Source organism: Giraffa tippelskirchi, chromosome 13 (assembly GCF_054371585.1).
Source record: "Giraffa tippelskirchi isolate mGirTip1 chromosome 13, T2T-mGirTip1v1.2.pri, whole genome shotgun sequence".
In the NCBI taxonomy this organism is placed as follows: Eukaryota; Metazoa; Chordata; class Mammalia; order Artiodactyla; family Giraffidae; genus Giraffa; species Giraffa tippelskirchi.
This window is the reverse complement of record NC_137287.1, coordinates 72,925,102-72,947,869: the sequence shown is the minus strand read 5'-3', so window position 1 is coordinate 72,947,869 and position 22,768 is coordinate 72,925,102. Positions and strand designations below refer to the sequence as shown.

Genomic DNA, 22,768 nt, shown 5'->3' with positions numbered 1-22,768 from the left:
TTTGATAATCAGAGAATGGTCAGAGTTTAAAGGACCTCTTTGTGGGGGAAGCCACAAGGGAGCAGCTGATAATCTGGGAAGCATGGAAGGGTCCTTTAATCCTTAATACTCTTTAAAGGTCCTTTAATGATCTGGTCTTTTGGGGTTGTACCTCTGGGGTAGGGTCAAGTCATTTGCAGAAAGTTGGCTACAAAGACTTCTAGCTGCCATGTGAGTACACATGGTTTCTAGGGGGAAGCATGATATTATTGTCCTTAATTGTGGAATGTTATTTAAAAAATTGACCCCAGAGATCCAAGCAACAGTCTTTCCAACTTGGTTCCATGCTACCCTGTGCTATGGTTTGGTCCTTTCTTCCTTCAAGGAAGGTGCAGACATCCAACCCTGCTGCATCTTCGTGCTAAGCTCAAGGCAGGTGCACAGACCAAACCGCTGTATCTGGTTTGTCACGGGAGATGCCTCCCACTGAGCATTTTCCTGTGTTCATTTCTTCCAAGTCTAACTGGGAACTGTTATAGACTGAATGTTCTGTGTTGCCTGAATATTCATGTGTTGAAATCTTAACTTCCCAATATGATGGTGTCAGGAGGGGAGGCCTCTGGAAGGTAATGAGGTCATAAGAGTGGTGCTCTCATGATGGGATTAGTGCCCTTAGAAGAAGAGATGTGAAGAGTAGACTCTTTCTTCCTCTCCCCTGCTTCCCCCGCCCATCCCCTACTTTGTCTTTTTGCCACGTGAGAAATGGCTATCTGCAAACCAGGAAGCAGATCCTCACCAGACATCAGATCTGTGGGCACTTTGATCTTGGACTTTCCAGCCCCCAGAACTGTTAAGAAGTAAACATTTGCTGTTTAAGCCACCCAGGCCATATATGCTCTATTTGTTACAGTAGCTCACACTAAGACTGGAGCATTGATTAAATATAAAACTCAGAATAAAAGATAACCTGTGGTTCATCAACTTGGCCTTTTGAGGAGCAAATCTCATTTCTTTCTTCTTTTTCTTTCTCTTTTATTCTTCTTTGAGAGACCCCTGAGGGTCTCTGATATCAAGTAGACTGTGGCCTCTAGAAAACCCACCCAAACTTCATTACTCCATCCAGTGAGCTGGGCCCTAGTTCTCTACAGGGAGCTCAGATGCTGCTGAGGGTCTGAGAGCCTCAACATTTCCCTAAGGCTTGTGGGTTTACAAACACAAAAGCCCACCCAAAAGCACATGGCCCTCAGGTGCAGTGTCTCTCTTTGCCTGGAAGACTAGGTTTATTTTTCTGGAAATCTAAATCACATGTTTCCATTTCACTGACACCAAATTCATTAGCAATGTTGTTTCCTTGCAGCCCTTTGAAGTTATGAGAGCCTTATGGATGGATTCCACAAATGTTTATTTTTGTGCTTTCATTCTCAAGCATGCTTCATTTTCTCACAGTCAGAGACCCTGGGGCTGAGAGACTGGAGTCTGTGTGTGTTTGAGGCCCAGGGGCTTCTCCACTCTTCAGATCCGGATGAGCTTCCGCTGTCTGCTCTCCTCTTAGCCTTCTTCCTGCTCCTTGTCCTCACTGTGACTGGGCTCCTGGGAATTTGTATGAAGACTGTGTGAGTGCTGATCTTCCCTTCTGGGAAGGTCCTGCTTTAAGTTTCTTATCCTAGAGAACACTCTCCTCCTGAAAATGAAATGTGAGCATATACTCCAGACAATTCTAGAGCTGATCCAAACAATTCACAGTGGAGCTGGTGTTCCAAGTCATCCCAGTAGATAAACTATCTAAATATGTATCTGCAAAACCGGGCCAGCAGCTCTCTATGAGCCCCTGAGGCCAGGGACTAGATCTTATTAACCTTAATGTTCTACTGGGTCCAGGCAGTGCTTGGTGTATTATAGGCACTTGATGTTTAAAGAGTAAGAGATGACTACTCAGTAGTTAACAGAGATCCACATAAACATATATGATTATAAATACATGATACTCATGCATATGTTCACACATGTTAATCTTTCAAATTAGCATGGCCTGATAAACCCACGTTCTAACATGAATCAAAGTGGGTTTTTTTTCACTATTTAGGAATATAAAAGGCCTTTGTCTCCCTGTAATGCAGCTATGGTCTGAATGTTTGTGTTCCCCCTAAATTCATATGTTGAAAACCTAACCCCCAAGGTGATGGTATTAGGAGGTAGAGCCTTTGGCAGGTGATGAGGTCATGCAACTGGAGCCTCATGAATGGGATTAATGTCCTTGTTAAAGGGACACCAGAGAACTAGCTTGTCCCTTCCTCCATGTGAAGATACAAGAAATCTTCAACCGCAAGGTGGCCTAACCCTGACCCTGACCCTGACCTGCTAGTACCCTGCTCTCAGTCTTCAAGCCTCCAGACTGTGAGAAGTAAATTTCTGTTGTTTATAAGCCACCCAATCTGTGGTATTTTGTTACAGCAGCCCAGACAGCTAAGACAAATGCACAGCATTAAAACAATCTTAATTATATAAACATGCAGGGTCTGTTACAGTGAGAAAAGCTGAACTCTTTAGAGTGATGCTCTAGCCCTCAAACACACATTGAACGTTCAGAAGTCTAACACAGTCACCTTCTGTTTCGCATTCACCTAACAGTCCTGGCAGGTGAAGAGATCAGCCTGGAGCAGCTTCCTGCCTCCAGCTGTTCAGGGACCCAGGTGATGGAGGCTTGGCCATCTTCAGCTCCCTGGGGATTACCTATATTCTAGCCGTAAAGTAAAGAGATCATGGAGGAGCCCCACAAAGTTTTCTGAGCAGCCAAAGATGTGACATCACTTCTGTGGATGCTGCATCAGTGTGCTGGGTCACATGGTGGCACCCAGATGCATGAACATGGTCCCTGGCTCAGTAGTCACTCGCCAGTACCAGTACCAGCTCTACCAGCTCTACAGAGGGAGAGGGAGTGTGAATTTGGGGGAACAACGATCTCTCTCTGCCACAAAAGCCAAGGAAAGTTCAGCCTAAAGTCCCCAAAGGGATGGCAAAGCAGATCCCCACAGCCAGCATTAAGATGTCATAAGAAACAAGGGCTTGGGAATGGATTTTCCCTAAAGACAGACCTCCCTCTTCCTGGCAACCCCAGCCTCACAGACACTGTGAAGCACCAGGAAGCACAGGAATCCATCTTCAGGGGAGGGGGTTGTATGTGTGTGGGAGAAGCTGTTCCCTTTGGGATATGAAGTGTCTCCTCTAGTAAATGTTTCTATTTAACAACATTAAGAGGCATGATCTATAGCATACTATTTTCTTTTTCTTTTATTTCTAGGAAATTTTTTTAAGCCAGTGAAAATGCAGAGGATAAAGTAAAACTGATATAGGCCTGAATTTTCAAAATGATTTTTAATAATCCTCTCTGTGTCTAAGTTGATCTTGAAACCCACAGACTCAGGTCTAGTTGAATATTTGATAGAAAGTGGAAACCGGAGGTGGTGGCTGTCATGGTGATTTTTAGACTACAACACACTCCCTTCTGCTAAGTGGGTTATTCATCCTCATACACGAATGTCAGGTAACCTGAGCAAGATGCAGTAGAGACACAGAGCTAACAGGTGGCTGATAATAATGATGATGTTTCAAACAATGATAGGAGCTAAATTACTGTGCACTTGCCAAGTGTCAGGCATTAACTTCAGTACTTCACAGAGATGGGCTATTTGAATCTTCCTAAGTTAAGTACTCAAAGATTATTTGACAGATGGGGAAATTAAGGTCCAGAGAGATAAAATGATTTGCTCCAGGTTATGCATCTAAGAAAGCATGACCCAACTCCTCATCCACTTCCCATAAATGACTAAGAAAGGTCCACTAATGCCCAGGGCTGTGGGATAACAGGAAGAAATAGCTCAAGTAGTAATAGACATCTGGCAGTAATAAAATACGGATTTTGTTTTTACCACACTTTTCTTTGCTTGCTTTTAAAATTTTGGTACCATGTATGCTTTATACATTATAGGACATCCTAACAGCTTTTAGAAGCAACTTAATTTTTTAAAAATCGATCTGAGAGAGTGAGTTAGTGGGAACAGATCAAGTGGTAGCTGTTTGCTGTCATTTTCATGGAAATAAAAGAAAAATTCATTTAGAGCAACAGGGACTAAAAGCTTAGGGCAAGGTACAGAAGCATATTTCTTTGTATTTTCTTTTCTATTCCTTAGTCAACAAACTAGGAATAGAAGGGAACTTCATCAACCTGATAAAGAGCATCTATGAACAACTCACAGCTAACATCATACTGAATGGTGAGAAATTGCAAGCTTTTGCCCTAAGATCAGGAACAAGACAAGTATGTCTGCTCTTGCCACTTCTATCAAACTGTACTGGTGATTCTAGACAAGGCAATAAGGACAGAAAAAGAAATAGAAGGCATCAGATTGGAGAGGAAGGAGTAAAACTCTCTTTAGTTCCAGATGACATGATACTTTAAATAGAAAAACCTAAGGAATCCACTGAAAAACCGTTGAAACTAATGACCAAGTTCAGCAAGGCCTCAGGATACAAGACAAATATATAAAAACAATTGCAATCGTATAAACTGGCAATCAACACTCAAAAATGAAAGTAAGAAAACAATTTCATTTACAAATAGCATCAGAAAGAATGAAATACTTGAGAATAAATTGAACAAAAGAGATACAAACTTGTACACTGAAAACTATAACATATCATTGAAAGATATCAAAGAAGACCTAAATAAATGTAAAGCCATACCATGTTCAAGGATTGGAAGATTTCATATTGCTAAGATGGCAATACTTCCCACACTGGCCTATGGATTCAATACAATGTTTACCAAAATCCTAGCCACCTTTTTTGCAGTTTAAGACAAACTGATATTATAATTCATATGGAAATGAAATAGATCCAGAACAATCAAAAAAATCTTTAAAAAACAGGTTGAATGACTCATACTTCCCTGATTTCAAAACTTACTATATATATCTACAGTGATCAAGACAGGGTAGGGAATTCCCTGGCAATCCAGTGGTTAAGACTCCACACTTTAAATGCTGGGGCCTGGGTTCAAACCCTGATTAGGGCCCTAAGATCTTGTAGGCCATGCTGCAAGGCAAAAAAAAAGGAGAAAAAAGTTGTACATGATTGTTTGCAGCAGCGTTATTCACAATAGCCAAAAAGTGGAAACCACCCAAATATCTACCTGATGAGTGGATAAACCATATGTGGTATATGCACATATTGGTCTATTATTTGGCAGTAAAAAGGAACGAAGTACATGCTACAACATGGATGGGCTTTGAAAACCTTATGTCAAGTAAAAGAAGCTTGTAACAAAGGCCACATATTATGAAATGTGTAAAAGAGGCAAATCTATAAAGACAGAAAGTAGTTTAGTGTTTGTTGGCAGTTGAAGGGAGAGAGGAATGGGGAGTGACTGTGAGTGGGTTGAGGTTTCTTTGGGATGTGAGGAGTATGTTCTGGAGTTAGCAGTGAAGTCTGTACAACTTTGTAAACACACTGAAGACCACTGACTGTACACTTAAAATTTTTTTGAAGTATTTCTTTTGAAACTATAAAATATTTCATAGGGGAGGAAAAAAGAGGGTGCAAACAACATTTGCTAATGCATTCTAAGTCCTTTGGATTATTTTGTTCCTTAAAATACTTACCTGTGGACATCTCAGATTCCTTTAAGACAAAGGTGTCTGGTAGAGTTTTGAGGGAATTATTCGTTTGTTATTATTGTCTCTTACTTCCCCAATGGCCCTTCAGTTCATTGATGTATTGGACCTGATGGGGCCCAGCAGCTTTTAACTTTCACTTGGAAAAAAAAATCTTTTTACTGTTAACAAGAGTCTGAGTTGGAAGGTGTTTTGGCATAGTCAGACAATCAACTACCTGACAGATGAAATCATAGCTATGAAACTGATGGCAACTGAATCAGCTAGACTAGTTATTTCATTCTGCGGAAAAAGTCTGAAGGAACAGTGACTTGCCACTGATTCCCTGGCGAGTTGGAGGAAGTGCCCCTCCTGGGCCAAGATCTCCTTCTCCAGGAGAAGGCATTTCCCACACCCCACTCCCTCTGTGAGAACCACAAATTCAGGGCCAGTAAGGCAAACAGCCCACACCATGATTTCAACAGATGGAATTTAACACAGAAAACTGGTGACAAAGATGTAAGAAGAGTTGAAAAGCCGACAGGGCAGGGTGAGGCAACCCAGAGATTAGCAACACCTGGCAGAAGCTACCACCCTGAGGCCAGAGGCACAGAGGACAGAGGTGGGAGCCTAGACCACCAGCAGGCTGTGGGCCCAGGGAGGAGGAGCGAGTTCATGGGGGAACTGGATCCACTGGCGAGATGCTCCCGGAAGCAGAGGAAGAGGTCCTTTGGTTTCTCCCTTCCTCCCCCTCTGACCCCTTCTCCCTTCCTCCCCTACTCTGACCCCCTCTTGTGACTCTGCTGGCTGTCTCCAGCAGGAAGCCAGGGAGCCAAGAGGCCTGATTTTGAAACGTAGAGGCAGAGAACAAATCTGAGAGCAAATATGCAAATGATGTGTGTATGGGTTTCTCAGAGGAAATTACTAGTATCTTTTAATCTTTCATTCTGCACAAAATATTTACATTAATTAAAACAACAGGAATGAATTTCTTTTATATTCTCTGGGGAGGAGGAAGCAACATTGAAGGCAAAGTATTATTAGGCTATATCAGGACGTTCACAAACACAAACTAATTTAGTTTAAAAATGTTGATTTCTTCCCTGAGGACAGACTAATGAAGTAGGTCAGGATTCTTATTTTAGAGGCAAGAAAACAGGGCCAAGGGAGAAGGTGTCCCTGGCTGAACTCTGAGACCCAAGGCCCAGGCCTGAGTGTGTCAGTGGGGCAGGCTTTGTCCAGGGGGGCCCAAATCAGAGGGCCAGGACTCTGACACCAGCATCTGACTGCAAAGCCTCATCCCCTCCTACCAGCAGGTGGTGAGGTGATGGGAGCAGCCTTGAACCTGAGAAGATCTGAACTCTCATCTTAGTTCTACACAAACAAGGACTGTGTCCAGAAGGTGCTTCCTCTTTTTCAGTCTCTGTTTTCTCATCTGTAGATGAGAAACATGAGGTCAGCATGTTACTTCTGACCAGAAAAAACATTTTGACTCTTCCCACCTCTGAAGGTGGTTGAGGATCAAAACCGTCCTGTCTTTGGAAAGTGGGGGTCCATCCACAAACCTAAGTCAGCATGATCAATAACCAGCTTTATCTATCGCGGAAACAGGAACCAATTTCGCCACCAGAAGCTGTACTGCTTTTCTGTGTCTTGTGTTGCCTATTTCCCAAAACGCAGGTATGTTATAAGTTGAGATGCAGCCTGCATACTGAGGGACAGATGGAGGACCCACCAGGTCTGCATTTACCCAGTGAGAAGCTAGTCTTATTGGGAGGCTTTTGACTTAAGGATGGTTGCAGCTTTCTTCTTGCCACTGTGCAGCCACTAAATCTGTGAGGCTGGAAAATCAAACATACTTCTCCTAGATTTGGGCAAAGATCTCCCCAAAACTAAAAACCGAAGGATGACATTTCAGTAGCTGAAAAGATTCCTCCAAATCCATAGAACCCACATGCTAAACAATGTCTCTGGGGTCTGAGCAGAATCCCCATCATTATTCAGAAATAAGAAAGCTGCTGCTGCTGCTAAGTTGCTTCAGTTGTGTCCGACTCTGTGTGACCCCATAGATGGCAGCCCACCAGGCTCCCCCGTCCCTGGGATTCTCCAGGCAAGAACACTGGAGTGGGTTGCCAGTTCCTTCTCCAATGCATGAAAGTGAAAAGTGAAAGTGAAATCACTCAGTCATATCCGACTCTTCGCGACTCCATGGACTGCAGCCTACCAGGCTCCTCCGTCCATGGGATTTTCCAGGCAAGAGTACTGGAGTGGGATGCCATTGCCTTCTCCGAATAAGAGAACAGTACATTCCAATTGTTCGGCTATCCATTACTGAGGGTGTCCAGAGGGGGTTTTGCTGGTTTTCTGAGTTCCGGTTTGGGACTTAGCCAGGACTTCACAGCACACCACATCCTTTCTCTCTTATCCAAGACATCTCAATACTGCTACTAACAAAACTGTGGTTTATTTGGCACCTATCATGTACAAGTCACTTGTAAGAGTTCTCAATTTACTAAAACTTTGCATAGTGGCAATATCACACCCATTTTACAAGACAGGAAACTGAGGAGAGACAAATGATTTGCCTGAGGAGGAGCCAAGATTCAAGTTCATGATCTCCTGACATCAAAATCTGTGTTCTTTACACCCTACCTGCTCTACTGCCCAGCACCTGTGAGTCATCTCACTGCTGTCAACCCTTTCTAGATCCTTCTCCCTGAGCCTGACCGAGAGACTTTACTTCTAGCAGGCAGAATGTGATGGAAAGGTCAGCATGTTACTTCTGAAAGGCACTGCACCTTGCTCCTTGCTCTCCTTCTGGTTATTTGCTCTAGGGTGAGCCAGCTCTCATGTTGTGAGAACACTCAAGCAGCCCTATGCAGAGTCCACATGACAAGGAACAGCCAGGGAGGAACTTCCCCAAGGGGAAGCCATCTTGGAAGTGACCCTGCAGACCAGTCAGGCCCAAGGTGACCACAATCCCCACCAACATCTTGACTCCAGCCTGGGACAGACCCCACACCACAATCACTCAGCTAAGTGTTAAGTGACCTGTAAACACTGTGTGAGATGATAAATGCTTATTATTGTTTTAAGGCACTAAACTCGGGGCAACAGGGGTAATTTGTTACACAGTGGTAGCTAACTAAGACAATCTCCTAAACCTATCTTCTAACTTTCTTGTAGTTTTCTCTCCTACTGACCTTTCCCTAGTTTTTTATTTCTTGAGCAATTTCCTTGATTGTATCTTCTGCCCTCTTTTAATTTCAGCTGTCATATTTGTAATTTCCAAAGGTTCTTTCTTGCAGTCTGATTATTTCTTTTTTGCACATAATCTATTGTTTTAAGGGTCTTTTCTCTCTGAAGATGTTAATGATTTTTTGATATTCCCTCCCCACTCTTTGTATTGTCCCTGATTCTTCTGAGCCCCCACCTTTTTTTCTGTTTCTCTCTCAAGTTGGAAGTTGTCCCTAAACGTCTGCTGCCTTGCTTGTCTGCTGCATTTAGGAGAGAGGCAGTAGAAAAAGCGCTGGAAACTAGCAAGACTTTGTGAGGTCCAGAGTTTGCCAATTAGTGATTACACTGTAGGACAGTGGCTGGACCACAGCTTCTCATTGTAAACACCTCAACATCAATATTTAATGGTTTTTCTCTCGATTAGTTCTTTGAAAATGGGTCCTCTGACCTCCTGCCTTGAGCATAACCTGGCTCTATGGTAAACATAGTTATCTGAAAATTTAACACAGCACTACTCAGACAGCCAAGAAACATGTTTTTTCTGATGGAAAAAACATTTTCCATCAGATCCAATTCTGCATCTCTGGCCTCCCATACTATTTAGGGAGAAAATGAAAAGTCTTTGCTATTATCCTGGTTGAATAATCCTATTCAGGTCAGTTTCTCTCGATAAATGTTCTGGTTTTTGGGTCCCCGCCCCCAGCGCCTTCCTGAGACTGTGTCTGGATTTCTTAGAGATGGGCTGGGATGTTGGTTAAAGGCTTTGGATCTGTGTGCTGCCATCTGTGCCCTCACTGCTCTCTAATGAAGACCAGTGGATCTGGATTTGCCCTGGGTCTCCTGTCTGCTGAGAGGCCACAGTCTCTTTTGGCCTTTTGAGCTATTCTGTGGCTCCAGCTACTGGGTTTAATGGTCCAGTCGTTTGCATCTTGGTTTAGGATCCCAGCATGCCGCCACCAGTGTGTCCTGAGCCAAGGCTGCCAGCCCACTAACTCTGTGTGCTATACCGAGGCACACAGAGACATGCAGGATCCCTATGCTAACAGACTGTAGGGGTTCAGGAACATGGTCTTGGGAATCCCCAAGAGGGCCCTCCTACCACGAGCTTTGAGCTAGCAGTACTCCAGGCCCACGTGGGGCCTAGCTTGCCGGGGCCCCCAGGCTGGGCAACCACGAACCCTGATGTTCTGCTCTTTCCATTCAACCCATTTAACATGGCCTGTTTCAGAATTTCAGGGCAGAATAGCGAAAACAGAACACAAGCCTCTGCCTACTTCCCCCATCTCAGTTCCCCACATTCTTTCCCTCTCCTCCAAAAACAGCAAGTGATTTGCATTAATTAACTTCTTAATTAACTTCTTGCGACTCAAAGACCATCCATCCCCAAGTCTCAGATCCTCCAACCCTCAGTGGCATCCCTCTCCCCTTTCCTTGGGGCTGAAATGGGACAGGGAGCTTTTTCGAAGAGTAGTCCCTTATCAAGGACTTCCCTGGTGGCTGAAACAGTAAAGAATCTGCCTGCAATGCAGGAGACCTGGGTTTGATCCCTGGGTGGGGAGGATTCCCTGAAGCAGGGAATGGCAACTCACTCCAGTATTCTTGCCTGGAGAATTCCATGGACAGAGGAGCCTGGTGGGCTACAGTCCATGGGATCACAAAGGCGAACATGACTGAGCACGCACGCACACACCCCTGTCAAATATTTATGTTTTCCGTGTAATACAGCCCATGCTGTAAAGTGACGACCCATTGAGATATAAAAGCTTTGCTGACAAATATGGAATTTCAGGACCAAGGGATGTAAAGAATACGGAAGCTTTGGGTGCATATTGTCAATTGTTGAGAGGGAGTAACATAATAAGGCATTATCCTCCATTACAATAGTATGGGTATCTTAATCTGATCAGTCAGAAGCAAGCATGGATTTGAGTGAGCTTCTAAACCTGTCCATAGAGGAGGAAGTGCAGGGGAGGGGAGAGGAGTGAGGGGGGAGCTTAGTGCCCTGGAAACTCAGTGGCCAAGACCTGGGTTGCTGCGGAAAACCGGAGTTGAGGAAGAAAAGTCGGAGGACATCAGAAGCCCTAAAGTGAAAGGTGGGCGTACTTCTAGTCACAGTCACCACTAAGGAAATAGCCAGAAACTACAGTCCAAAATGAATATGAATTTTGGACTCATGTCTTGAAACAAAGCTCTTCTTGGTTACTTCAGAGAAAAAGAAGTTTAAGGGGGAAAAAAAAACAACCCTCATATCTTCTTGTCTGACACTCTGCTCATTTTGTTCCTTAAAACTTTCCCAGAAATGAGTTTGGAAATCATTAAGCCTCAGAGTGACCCTAACAGTGGTCTTGGCTTCTAGCCAGTCTCTGAGCTTCGGCAACTTCCTAAAGCATCCAAGACTCGGCCTACTTTTCTTAAGTGATGCTGATGGGCTCAGGTCTTGACTCAGTAAACTTGGGGGATTTCTTGCTCTTTGACAAGAAACTGTGACTTTAAGCCTCAGACTACTTTGGGGAAACCCACATGTGCCAGTGGAAACAAATCAAATCAGAACCTTTGGAGTGGGGCCGAGCCATGTGTATTTTTAAAATGCTCCCATATATATGCAGGTATGCATGTATTTGTGTGTGTGTGTATATGTTTTATTTAACAGACTTTTAAAAAGCACTTATTTAGGACTGAGCTAGGTCTTCGCTGCTGCATGCAGGCATTCTCTAGGTGCAACGAGCAGGGGCTACCCTGCTGGGCATAGGTTTCTCACTGCAGAGCACGCGGTCTAGAGCACAGGCTCAGTAGTTGTGGTGCATAGGCTTAGTTCCCCCACAGCATGTGGGAGCTTCCTGAATCAGGGATAGAACCTGTGTCCCCTGCATTGGCAGGCAGATTCTTAACCACTAGACCATCAGGGAAGCCCTTGACAGACCTTTTTTTATAAAGAATTTATAGAAAAACTGAATGGAAATTACAGTGGGTTCCCATATGCCCTCTTTCTGCTCCCCTCAGTTTCTCTCATTACTGATATTTTTCATTAATGAGGTATGTTTGAAACAACCGATGAGCCAATAGCCAATATCGATATATAATATTAATTAAAGTTCATGGTTTACATTAGGAGTCACTCTTTGTGTTATATTGATACATTCTATGAGTTTTGACAAATATAAAATGACAGGTATCCATCAATACAGTATCATACAGAATAGTGTCACTGCCCAAAAAATGCCGTGTTCCATCTCTTTCTCTCTCTCCCTCTCTCCCCCCTGAACCCTTCAATAGTTTTCCAGAATGTCATATAGTTGAAATCATACAGTATATAGCTTTTCACATTGGTTTCTTTCCCTTTATTGTTTGGTCGCTAAGTTTTGTCTGACTCTTTGTGATCCCATGGACTGCGGTGTGCCAGGCTTCCCTGTCCTTCACCATCTCCTGGAGTTTGCTCCCTTAGCAACATGTATTTAAGGTTCCTCCATGCCTTTTCATGGTTTGATAGGGCATTTTTACCACTGGTCTCAAAGGCTGTTACCTTGAGAAATTCAGCTCCATGGATCATGAAATAAGTGGAAAACATCCTACTGTATCATCTCTGCAGACATCTGTCTGAAATGCACAGCAAGTCATGAGAAATGGAAATGGTCAGACTGGGTTCAGATCTCCTAAGGTGGAGAGACTGGGCAGTCATACGAACTGATAGCAGGATGGGAGGCAGAAAGGAGCCTGTTAACAGAGTGCTTGAGCTGGAACGTTTGCCAGAAATACTGGAGGTTGAGGATTCTGCCACTCATCGCCATGAACATGTGCCATGTCCTCCACAGTCTGGTCAGAATTTGTATCCTTTTTTTCCCTGGTGGCTCAGACAGTAAAGTGTCTGCCTGCAATGCGGGGGACCCAGGTTCAATCCCTGGGTTGGGAAGATCCCCTGGAGAAGGAAATGGCAACCCACTCCAGTACTCTTGCCTGGAAAATCCCATGGACAGAGGAGCCTGGTGGGCTACAGTCCATGGGGTCGCAAAGAGTCAGACATGACTGAGCGACTTCACTTTCTTTTCACTTTTCTCATAAGCTTGGTATCTCTTCCACAAGCTGGGATTCATTGACTCAGTATTTCTTTTTTAAAAATCTAATAGATATGAATATTTCACTATTTTGATCGAGTGGGAGTAGGGAGCCATGTTAATGTTAAAAGTAAAGTGATTTAATAGAATGAAGAACGAAAAAGAAAAGGCGAATAAATACTTGGGTCCTCCTACTTACGGCCCTAACATGGCTCCCTAATCTAGCCCAGCCCTGGTGGTCACAGAGGGGAGGGGAGTACTTGTGAGGCCAGGGTTCCCTGAGTAGCAGTAGTGGCCCATGAGGAGCACAGTCCTAGAAGTAGTAGAGCTTTCTCCTCTGTAGGGATGGGTTCGCCTCTCTTCAGTCTTGGCGACACCCTGCTGGTGACCATCATCTCTTTGGTCCCAGTGACTTGGTGCCGAGTAGAAGTCTCTGAAGGTACCTGGAAACACAAGCTCTCTGAGCTGCCAAGTGGGATGATCACCTGACCCAGAGGACCAGTCTCTCTGTGTGTCACGAGGTGACTGTGACAGAGTCAGGGCTAGACTGTTTAAAATCATCTTTACTATTTTTTATTGTGGTTAAATAAACAGAACCCAAAATTTACCATTTAAACTATTCTTATGTGGACAGTTCAGTGACAGTAAGTAACTATACTCACATAGTTTCTGCAACCTTACCCACCATCCACATTGAGAACTTTTTCTTCATCCTAAACTGAAACTCTATACCCATTAAACAGTTACTCTCCATTTCCCCCTCCCCGATCCCTGGCAACCACCATTCTACCTTCTGTCTGTACTGAACTGACTACTCTAGGTACCACATACAAATATAATTGTACACTATTTGCCCTTCTGCGTCTGGTTTATGGCATTTAGTGTTATGTCTTCAAGGTTCACCCATGTTGTAGCATCCATCAGAATTTCATTCCTTCTAAAGACTGAATAAAATTCCACTGTATGGCTGTATCATGTTTTGTTTATCCATTCATGTACTAATCCACATAAAGCAATTGAATAAAGCTGCTAATGAAAATGGGCGTATAAATACATGTTGAAGTCCCTGCCTCAGTTTTTCCTGCTGTGTACCTAGGAGTGGAACTGCTGGGTCACATGGTAATCATATGGGCTCCTCAGGTAGCTCCTCTTTGCAATGCCAGAGATCCAGGTTTGATCTGTCAGGCGAATGTATACTCCTTGGTTCTGTCTCGTCACAACAAAGATTTGGAGTGACGGACATTAAAGCCCTCGGCGTGTCACAGCTCTTGGGTCTTGGACAGACTGTGTTATAGCTCTCAGGTCTCGGACAGACCGTGTTACACACACACACACACACACAGTAATTCTACATTTAGCTTTTTGAGTAACCACCATAATGTTTTCCACAGCAGCTGCACCATTTAACATGAGCACCAGCAATGCACAAGGGTTCCAATTTCTTTATATCCATACCAACACATGTTTTTCTGTTTGCTTTTTGATAATGCCCACTCCAATGGGTATGAAGTGGTATCTCATTGTGGTTTGATGTGCATTTTCCTAATGACTAACTATGTTCCCTGGTGGCTCAGACAGTAAACAATCTGCCTGCAGTGTGGGAGACTTGGGTTTGATCCCTGGGTTGGGAAGATTCCCCTGCAAGAGGGCATGGCAACCCACTCCAGTATTCTTGCCTGGAGAATCGCCATGGACAGAGAAGCCTGGTGGCTAGGGTCCATGGGGTCACAAAGAGTCAGACACAACTGAGCAACTACGCATATGCACAGCGATGTTCAGCATCTTTTCATGTGCTGATTGGCCATTTGCATATCTATTTTGGAGAAATGTCTATATATGTTCTTTGCTCATTTTTGAATTGGGTTGTTTTTGTTCTTGTTGAGTTGCAGGAGTTCTTTATATACTCTAGATATTAATCTCTTATCAGATATGTAGGATAAATATTTTCTCCCATTCTGTGGGCTGTATTCTGTTTTGATTCCACCTATGTCCAGTTTAATTTTTAACCACCCAACTTGTGTTCCCTCTGTTTTCCTGGTTTTGTCAGGGACCTGTCTCTGGACCTTTCTATGGCTGGGCTATAACCTCTCAACATAAACAGTAGGGAATCATTTGCTAGGAGTCCACTAGAAGTCTCCTATGACTTTGAGCACCTTGTTGGCTATCAGTTCAAATCTGTTCCTTTTTGTTTGGATGACACATTTATTACACTTATTTTGCATGGCAATATATCCAAACCTTTACTGTTAGCCTCTTAGAACAGTTAGACATTTGGAACAAATAAAGGGATTGGATTTTTCCTCCAAAGCCTTAAAATCTCTAAGATCTGATGAAGAAAGGATGGGATTCAATTATTTAACCTTCTTTGAGGATGTACACACAGGCCACATGAATGTGTGCTCTTCGAGCAGAGAAAGATTGCTCCTACTGTCTACAAGATGCGAATAATGAGGGGTGCTTTTCTCAAAACTACACAAAATGCAGGGTTTACTTAGCACCAGCTGGGATGAGAACCCAGATTTTTTTTTCCCTAAGTGTTTTAACATTTTCTCTCTCCTCTCCTCTCTCCCTTTAAAAAAACTTTGTTTTAAAACCATCATGACTGATTCTCTGCTCAGTCAGTTCTGTTGCTACTGCACCTGGAAACAAACCAGAAATTGTAGTCTACAATGCTCCCTTGACCATAAATGGCAACCTTTAAAAAAAAAAAACAAAAAACCTCCCCAAACAATGAGGCAGTGCTTCTGGAAAAGGGAGATTTTAAGACCAAACTTGACATTGAGCCCTGCTGTGGGTGTGAAAACTGGAAGCATTTCCTTGCTGATTGCTAAAGCAGGGTCAGTGACTACATTTCATCATGACTCAAGGAAGACTTGGAGATGGGTCAGAGTGTCACATTTTAAAGGCAAATTTTTTTTTTGTGGTTTGTTCAAGCCCAGAAAGATCTAACCCAACTCTGCTATGGCAGAGCTGGTTTTCCAGCTGTGATGCACCAAATGCATGGTGTGACACACCAAAGATAATAAGATATTATCTTTTATTATTTTAAAAGATAATAAATTTGATTATTTAGTCAAAGACTTTATGAAAAGGATCAACACCATTACAACCAAAGGTTACCTCCATCACATGTAGCCTAGGAAAAATGTCAGGCATAAGACAGCTCTTTAGAAATACACATACACACTATATTGTATACATATACAAATAAACCAGGTATTTCTCTTTGTTCCTTAAAAGTATTTCATTAGATATACATTACCATGTGTAAAATAGATAGCTAGTGGGAAACAACTATAACACAGGGAGCTCAGCCTGGTCCTCTGTGATGAACCAGTGGGGTAGGATTTGGGGGTAGGATGGGGGCGATGGGAGGGAGGCTCAAGAGGGAAAGGATATACGTATACATATAGCTGATTCACATTGTTGTATAGCAGAAACGAACAGCAACTGTTGTAAAACAATTATCCTCCAATTTAAAAAAAGAATATTTCATTAAATGCCCTTGTTTGTGGGACAAATTGTCACAATTCCTGTATTCCCTCATCAGTGTATTCCCTATTCTTCAGCTGAAAAGAAGACAGAGAATTTTTATTTCTGCGATATTTTTTTCCAGTGGGGTGCTACTGCCAGCAGCAGGAAACCAGACCTCCAAAGATGTGTTTTAAAGCATAGCTAATGCTGTGACAATTGTCTTAATTATCTTGTTTGCTAAGAAGTACCTCAGAAAGGAGCAGCTACATTGCTCAACTCAAAAGGCCACCAGAAGGACAAGTTTGCAGTGGGCTAGCTTCTCGAAACTTACCACTATGACACCACACAAATAACTTCCTTTGCCCTTTTGGTTGGGAGAAAAAAAAAAAAAGAAAGAAATCCTTGCCTGGGGCCAGTCGTGTCTTCTGTCTGGTCTCCCTTTCCTGATGTGTAATCCGAGCCGATGGCCTGGATGCCTTCTTTCCGTTCCCACATGGGACGACTCTTGTCTGTGAGAGACAGGAAACTATGACTGAAGCTGTTGTGACCAATTAAACGGGAGGGCTTGGCCTGGCACTCATCTTTTTAAAACTAAGTTTGTTAGAGAGCCTTAAATGAGGTCAGCATGATGTCAGGGAACAAGAGGTTACATTAGGACATTAAAGAATGTTTTAATAAAAGTGGCTGAACGTCAAATGAACTCAACGCTTACTTCCATAAGAAATCAGCAGGAGAGAGGAGGTTTCCAACGCAAACATGGCAGGGTTTCTCTGCTGGGTCTTGTCCTGCACCAACGTGAAGCCCCTGACAGTTAAGAGCAGGTGAGGAGACACGTCCTCGCTGACGTAGGATGGGGATGCGAGCGCCTGTGTGAGGCGCACGTACGTGAATGTATATGTGCGTACACGCGTGCGCACTTGCGTGCGCGTCGTGTGTACAGCGTGAGTACGTGTGCCCCAGGTGTTGGCCACTGTCCAGGTGCTTCCTTGTAGCCAGATAAAGGTTATTAGTGATCACAGCTTGAATTGTTGTGCTCCCTCATGTGCTCTGGGCCATTTCTCTTCCTGCTCGCTTGCAGCGTCCCAATGAACCGCTGGGCCTCCAGTTCCTTACAGGCTGATGCGATTTCAAATAACTTTGGCTGTCAGAGCTGCCAGTGGAAAGTGAAGGTTTTACAATCTGTTTACACATCTGGGAAGAGGCCTGCCATTCTTGTTTACGGCGGAAAATGGATGCCCTGGGAACTGTAGCGGATTATGAATCATGGATCCAGCTCAGGATGCAGAGATAAACCCAGGTTGGGTTGCTCAGCTTCCACTCTCATCCCTGTTTTTATTGTCATTTCACAATCAGGGCATTCATCTCTTTATTGGCTCTCATCTGGTGTCGGCACTGATTACTCTCCCTATGTTAACTTCTCTGCAAACACTGAAATGCCCCCAAGGCTTCCATACGGAGGTAAACCATCCACTCCATTTTTTCTTGAGTTCTGAAAGTTTCAGTTGGAGAACCGGGGCTCCCCCTTACCTCCCAGAGTACCCGAGAGGAGGCCAAGCTTAATGGTCATTTATTGTGACAGTGCTTGCCTCCTGTTTCGTAAATTGCCCCAAGAAATGGCTCACCTTCAAAGACTACTCTTTCCACTGGGGATTATTTCTTAAATTTTTGTTGATTTTTGCCGGAGTCCAGCTCTGGCAGCCAGGGAAACGCCCTGAAGGGATGAAAGGGATTGGCGAACGAAAATGATGCAGTCTCTCGCTCAAAGCACTGGGCTACATGTTTATTTTAAGCATCAGGTTTTCTTTTATACTTTCACAAAAGCATTAGGTCAGAGGTATGACATCTTCAGTTTCCCCTCACCCATATTTACTGTCTCCATAAATCATTGTTGTCCTTCAGAGTTCCCTCTTACGTGTCCTTGTGATAACATTGTAACTCAAGTTTGTCTCTGGGCTGTTATATTACATTCCTCAGTTTATTTCTTATCTCTTTAAATCCTGCTATCCCCTAGTAACTTAAGCTCATCATCTCCTAAAAAGGCTTTTAGCTATTAGTATCTCTAAAATACCTAGTTTTCATAAGCTATAGTAAAATATGCCAACACTACGACATACCTTAAACTTTTAGCTTCTAACTATTCTTAATTTTTCCTAACCCCTAAACTCAGCAAACTTCTTTTGCCATAAACATTCCCCTTACAGGCAGGTTTTAGATAACCGTGTTTCCCATGGTCTCAAGCTGCAGCCTATGTGCTCATCCTGGAGCATTCTTTGTAAAGATCCTTGAACAAATGTCAATAGTTAACTTTATGGATTATAACATTCTTTCCACCCAACTCAACCGGAGGAAGGAAAGGACAAGTCAGAATCACAAGACCTAGCTCTTTGATCCCGGGACCGTGCCTGCGGGATGAGGAGAGGGGGTTGGGGCTGTGCCTCCATTTTGTCAGTAATGCCTATCGCGGCTCCCGACAGGTTTTCTCCTGGATTTTTTTTAACCTCATTTAGTCAGCTATTCTCCTTGCATCACAATTGTCATTACTGCTTTTTTTCCCTCAGGACTCTTCACTGTCCTCCCCCATCACGAGCTCTCTGCATGCCAGTCCAATCTGTGCACTATTTTCAGGCTAATCTTTTCGATGGGCTACCTTTCTGCTACAACGTGGGCTTCCCACAGCCTTTCAAATTAAGTAAACAGCCTTAGGATGACACTCAAACCACCGTGCCATGTGGTTCAGCCTGTATACTTGTCCCCTACAAATTTCCTCTCTGTAACCAAAACCGGTGTCTTACTACTCTCATCACACACATACTTTCCCTGCCTTTTCTCATATTGTCTCTTTGGTGTAGAACTATGAACCCCTTTCTCCCATCCCTTCCCACCCACAGTATGCCCAGTTTCCATGCGCCAAATCAAACCTAGTGCTGTCATCAAGATTTTCCTAGTCCCCCAAATAGATGTGATTGTATCCTTCTCAGAACATCCACAGCATGTGCTGCCGCTGCTGTGGTGGTGATCAGATCTACTGGGACCCCTGGGTGGTTTGTTATGATAAACACAGGCAAACAGACACAGACTGATGGCTAGTTTGAATTCCAGTTGATAAAAGTCTTAAGCCTTCAGTCAGCTCCCTGCGATGTAACCTACCACAGCTGGATTGAGTTGCCGGCTTTCTCTACAACAGCAGAGAGCCACAGGGAAGACTGTCTGCCTCACTGTGGCTTTTGTAAGGCACTTCGTAGCCCCTGTGTGTTGAACGATCTCTCCAGGTGGCTTCTAGCTCTAAGACCTCTAACTCTATAAATGACTTCTATTTGTTACTGCTCTTAAAAGTCAGGGGCCAGCATTTCATTCTCACCTTGCACATGAAGGATCAGAGAAGTTAATTGAATAACCTAGGCTCATGCAGCAAAGCAACACTCATTCTGAAACCAGACTTGAGGTATTTGAAGCTCCAAGTCCTGCTCCTTCATCTTCTTTTGTTGATCAGTTACATACAGCAAAAGTGAGATGATAATTTATCACCTAAATCAACACTTTTGAGTGTGAAAGAGGACACCATTAATAATCATTCTGAAAGAATAGCCATTAAACCATGTATATGGGTACTTTAGACATAGAGGGAAAGTAATGTAGCCTTTTTTTTTTTAACTGAGATCATCAACAGATCTTAAATTTGGATTCTGCAAAATTTATGGGGTACTCTAAATTTACCAGCGTGTGTATTACTTGCCAACTATAAAAACCCTTCTGTGTGGTTAGGTTAGCTGCCCTTGTAGCCAAAGGAAGCATACGGCAATGCTACCCACTCCAGCCCCAATATGGTTAATCACAAGTGGAACAATTTTATTTTTGTTGTTTGTTTGTTTGTTTGTTTTTTGGCCAGGCTGCACAGTGTGTGAGATCTTAATTCCCTGACCTTGGATCAAACCCTGGCCCTCTCGGTAGACAGTGAAAGTGCAGGGTCCTAACCACTGGACAGCCAGGGAATTCCGTGGAATGGTTTTAAATTTCAAATTTCACTCCTCTCATTAACTCTCTAATCTCTATTACTTCCTCAAATCAATAATTAGTTAGTTCAAAGGGAGCCAGAGTCTCTTCAGAAGCAAACTTTTGGAGTGCCCCAGGTACATTTTTTTGTTTTTTCCCTGAAGTTATGTACTTCTCCCCCTCCCCCACAGCAATTTATTTATCTGTTTATTTATTTTTGGCTGCACTAGATCGTCGTTGCTGTGCACGGGCTTTCTCTAGTTGCGGCGAGCTGGGGCTACTCTTCTTTGAGGTTCACCGACTTCTCATTGTGCTGGATTTTCTTGTGGTGGAACACAAGTTCCAGGCTCAAAGGCTCAGTATTTGTGGCACACGGGCTTACTTGCTTGAGACATGTGGAATCTTACCGGACCAAGGATCAAACCTGTGACCCCTGCATTGACAGGTGGACTCAACCACTGGACCCCCAGGGAAGTCCTGCCCCAGGTACATCTTGTTTTGCTTGCCTCTCTCCCTTCTTTCTAATCCCTGAGAAAATTGTTAGCTAATGTCTGATGCCACCAGGCAGAATCAGAAGAAGACTCTTGTAAGGTTAGTTCCCCAGCCGATTTCTCACCCTATGGATATAATAACAGAGAATGCACCAAAATTGCTAGATAGCTCTTTGCCTCCAAACCTGTAATTGTCTCTTATTTATCAAACAGCCTCTCATCTTGGCTGTGAATTGTCTATTCCTAGAAAGGATGATGCAGTGGAGGAGAGAGCAATGGGTGTTGAATATAGACTTGGGTTTGAATCCAGACACTAACTACTACTGCTAGGTGCCAAATGAGGAAAATCATGCCTTTTTCATAGGGATTTTCATGAAGAATAAATTCAGTATTATTCGCAAAACTTTTGACTCATGGCTTCGGCTCATAGCGAGCCTTGGTTATCACTCAGAAAGCTTTGACCCCAAAGCAGCTGACTTGCTACTCAGAGAGTGAACGAACTTTACCCACTGCATAACCTGGGGAAGACAGACCTGGAACTTGATCTTGCCTCCGGTTTTCTCCACTTGCTCTTTTTTTTTTTCTTTAGAAACATGGACTTTTGAGGAATACGCTAGACTAGAATAAAAAAATCAGAGTACTCATCTTCCCTTGCTGATAGCTATTGCGATCATGTTGTATGAACCCCACAAATGAAATATATAGTCCGGCCATAACAAAACATGTTGTAACTGACACTGTCTCATAAAATCCAGAAAGGGTGGTTTCCTTAGTGCTTGTGTTTTTGTCGTGTGTGTGTGTGTTAGTCGCTTAGTCGTGTCCAACTCTTTGCGACCCCATAGACTGTAGCTTGCCAAACTCCTCCGTCCGTGGAATTCTCCAGGCAAGAATACTTTCTGTAGCAAGTGATGAATAAATGTCTATGGAATAAATGAGTGAATGAATGAGATACCACCACCACCATTACTGGTATGGATATATTTATACATTTATGCAAATATAAATATTTTTATATATTTGATAAATTCATATAAAATATAAATAGAATCATGCACAGTTTTTATAGACACATACATAACATTTTCATCCTGCTTGTCCTGATATACTTGCTATTTATAGAACTATTTGGTATCAGTCAAGTTCCCAACAGGAAACAGATGGCCCTCAAATTAGAATAATTCAAGAAGAGCTTAATAAGACGACTGTTTATGAAAGTGTGGTTGGGATGAAGAGGAACCACAAGGGACATTAGTGACAGTGGAAGAGCTGTTACCAGTCCTAGGCCGTAAGGGACGAGGACGGGAGGGAGGTGCCACAGGAACCTGGATAAAAGAGCATTTCCTATTACAATATTGTAAAGTAATTAGCCCCCAACTAAAATAAATAAATTTATAAAAAAAAAAAAAAAGAGCATTTCCTGAGAAGGCTGCCTTGATAGGAGGCCAGTGGAGCAAGTGCCTGGACTGCATGATCCTTCCTCCCTCTGATCTCCTGCTCACGTTCCCATGGGCTGAGCTCAATGGGAAGCCAGAGGTCCAAGGAACCCATGATGTATTTATGGGAAGGGAAGGGGAGAGAAGGACAGGGCACATGAAAAATATTGGGTTTGCACTATCTCTGAGATCCAAGGTAATTTTTTAAAGAGGAAATTAAAAGTGAAAACTGATTAACAAATATTGTATATTAGTGCATATATGTGGAATCTAGAGAAATGGTATAGATGTTCTTATTTGCAAAGCAGAAATAGAGACACTGATGTAGAGAACAAAGGTATGGACACCAAGGGGGAAGGAGATGGGTGGGATGAATTGGGAGAATGGGATTGACACACCATGTATAAAACAGGTAGCTAATGAGAACCTGCGGAATAGCACAGGGAATTCTGTTCAGTGCTCTATGG

The 22,768-nt window shown here is 43.3% G+C and overlaps 1 protein-coding gene and 1 long non-coding RNA gene across 3 annotated transcripts in view; one reads left to right on the top strand and one right to left on the bottom strand.

The window, feature by feature from the left end:
* Positions 1-17,254, bottom strand: part of LOC145531370 (uncharacterized) — a 105,825-nt gene extending 88,571 nt beyond the window's left edge. Inside the window, exons 1-2 of the long non-coding RNA XR_014072380.1 lie at positions 17,100-17,254; positions 16,794-16,896 (exon numbers count right to left, since the gene is read on the bottom strand). This is a non-coding gene — a long non-coding RNA (uncharacterized LOC145531370). The remainder of the gene's footprint in view (positions 1-16,793; positions 16,897-17,099) is intronic.
* Positions 1-22,768, top strand: part of FAM107B (family with sequence similarity 107 member B) — a 209,733-nt gene that overhangs the window by 40,173 nt on the left and 146,792 nt on the right. The window lies entirely within an intron of this gene.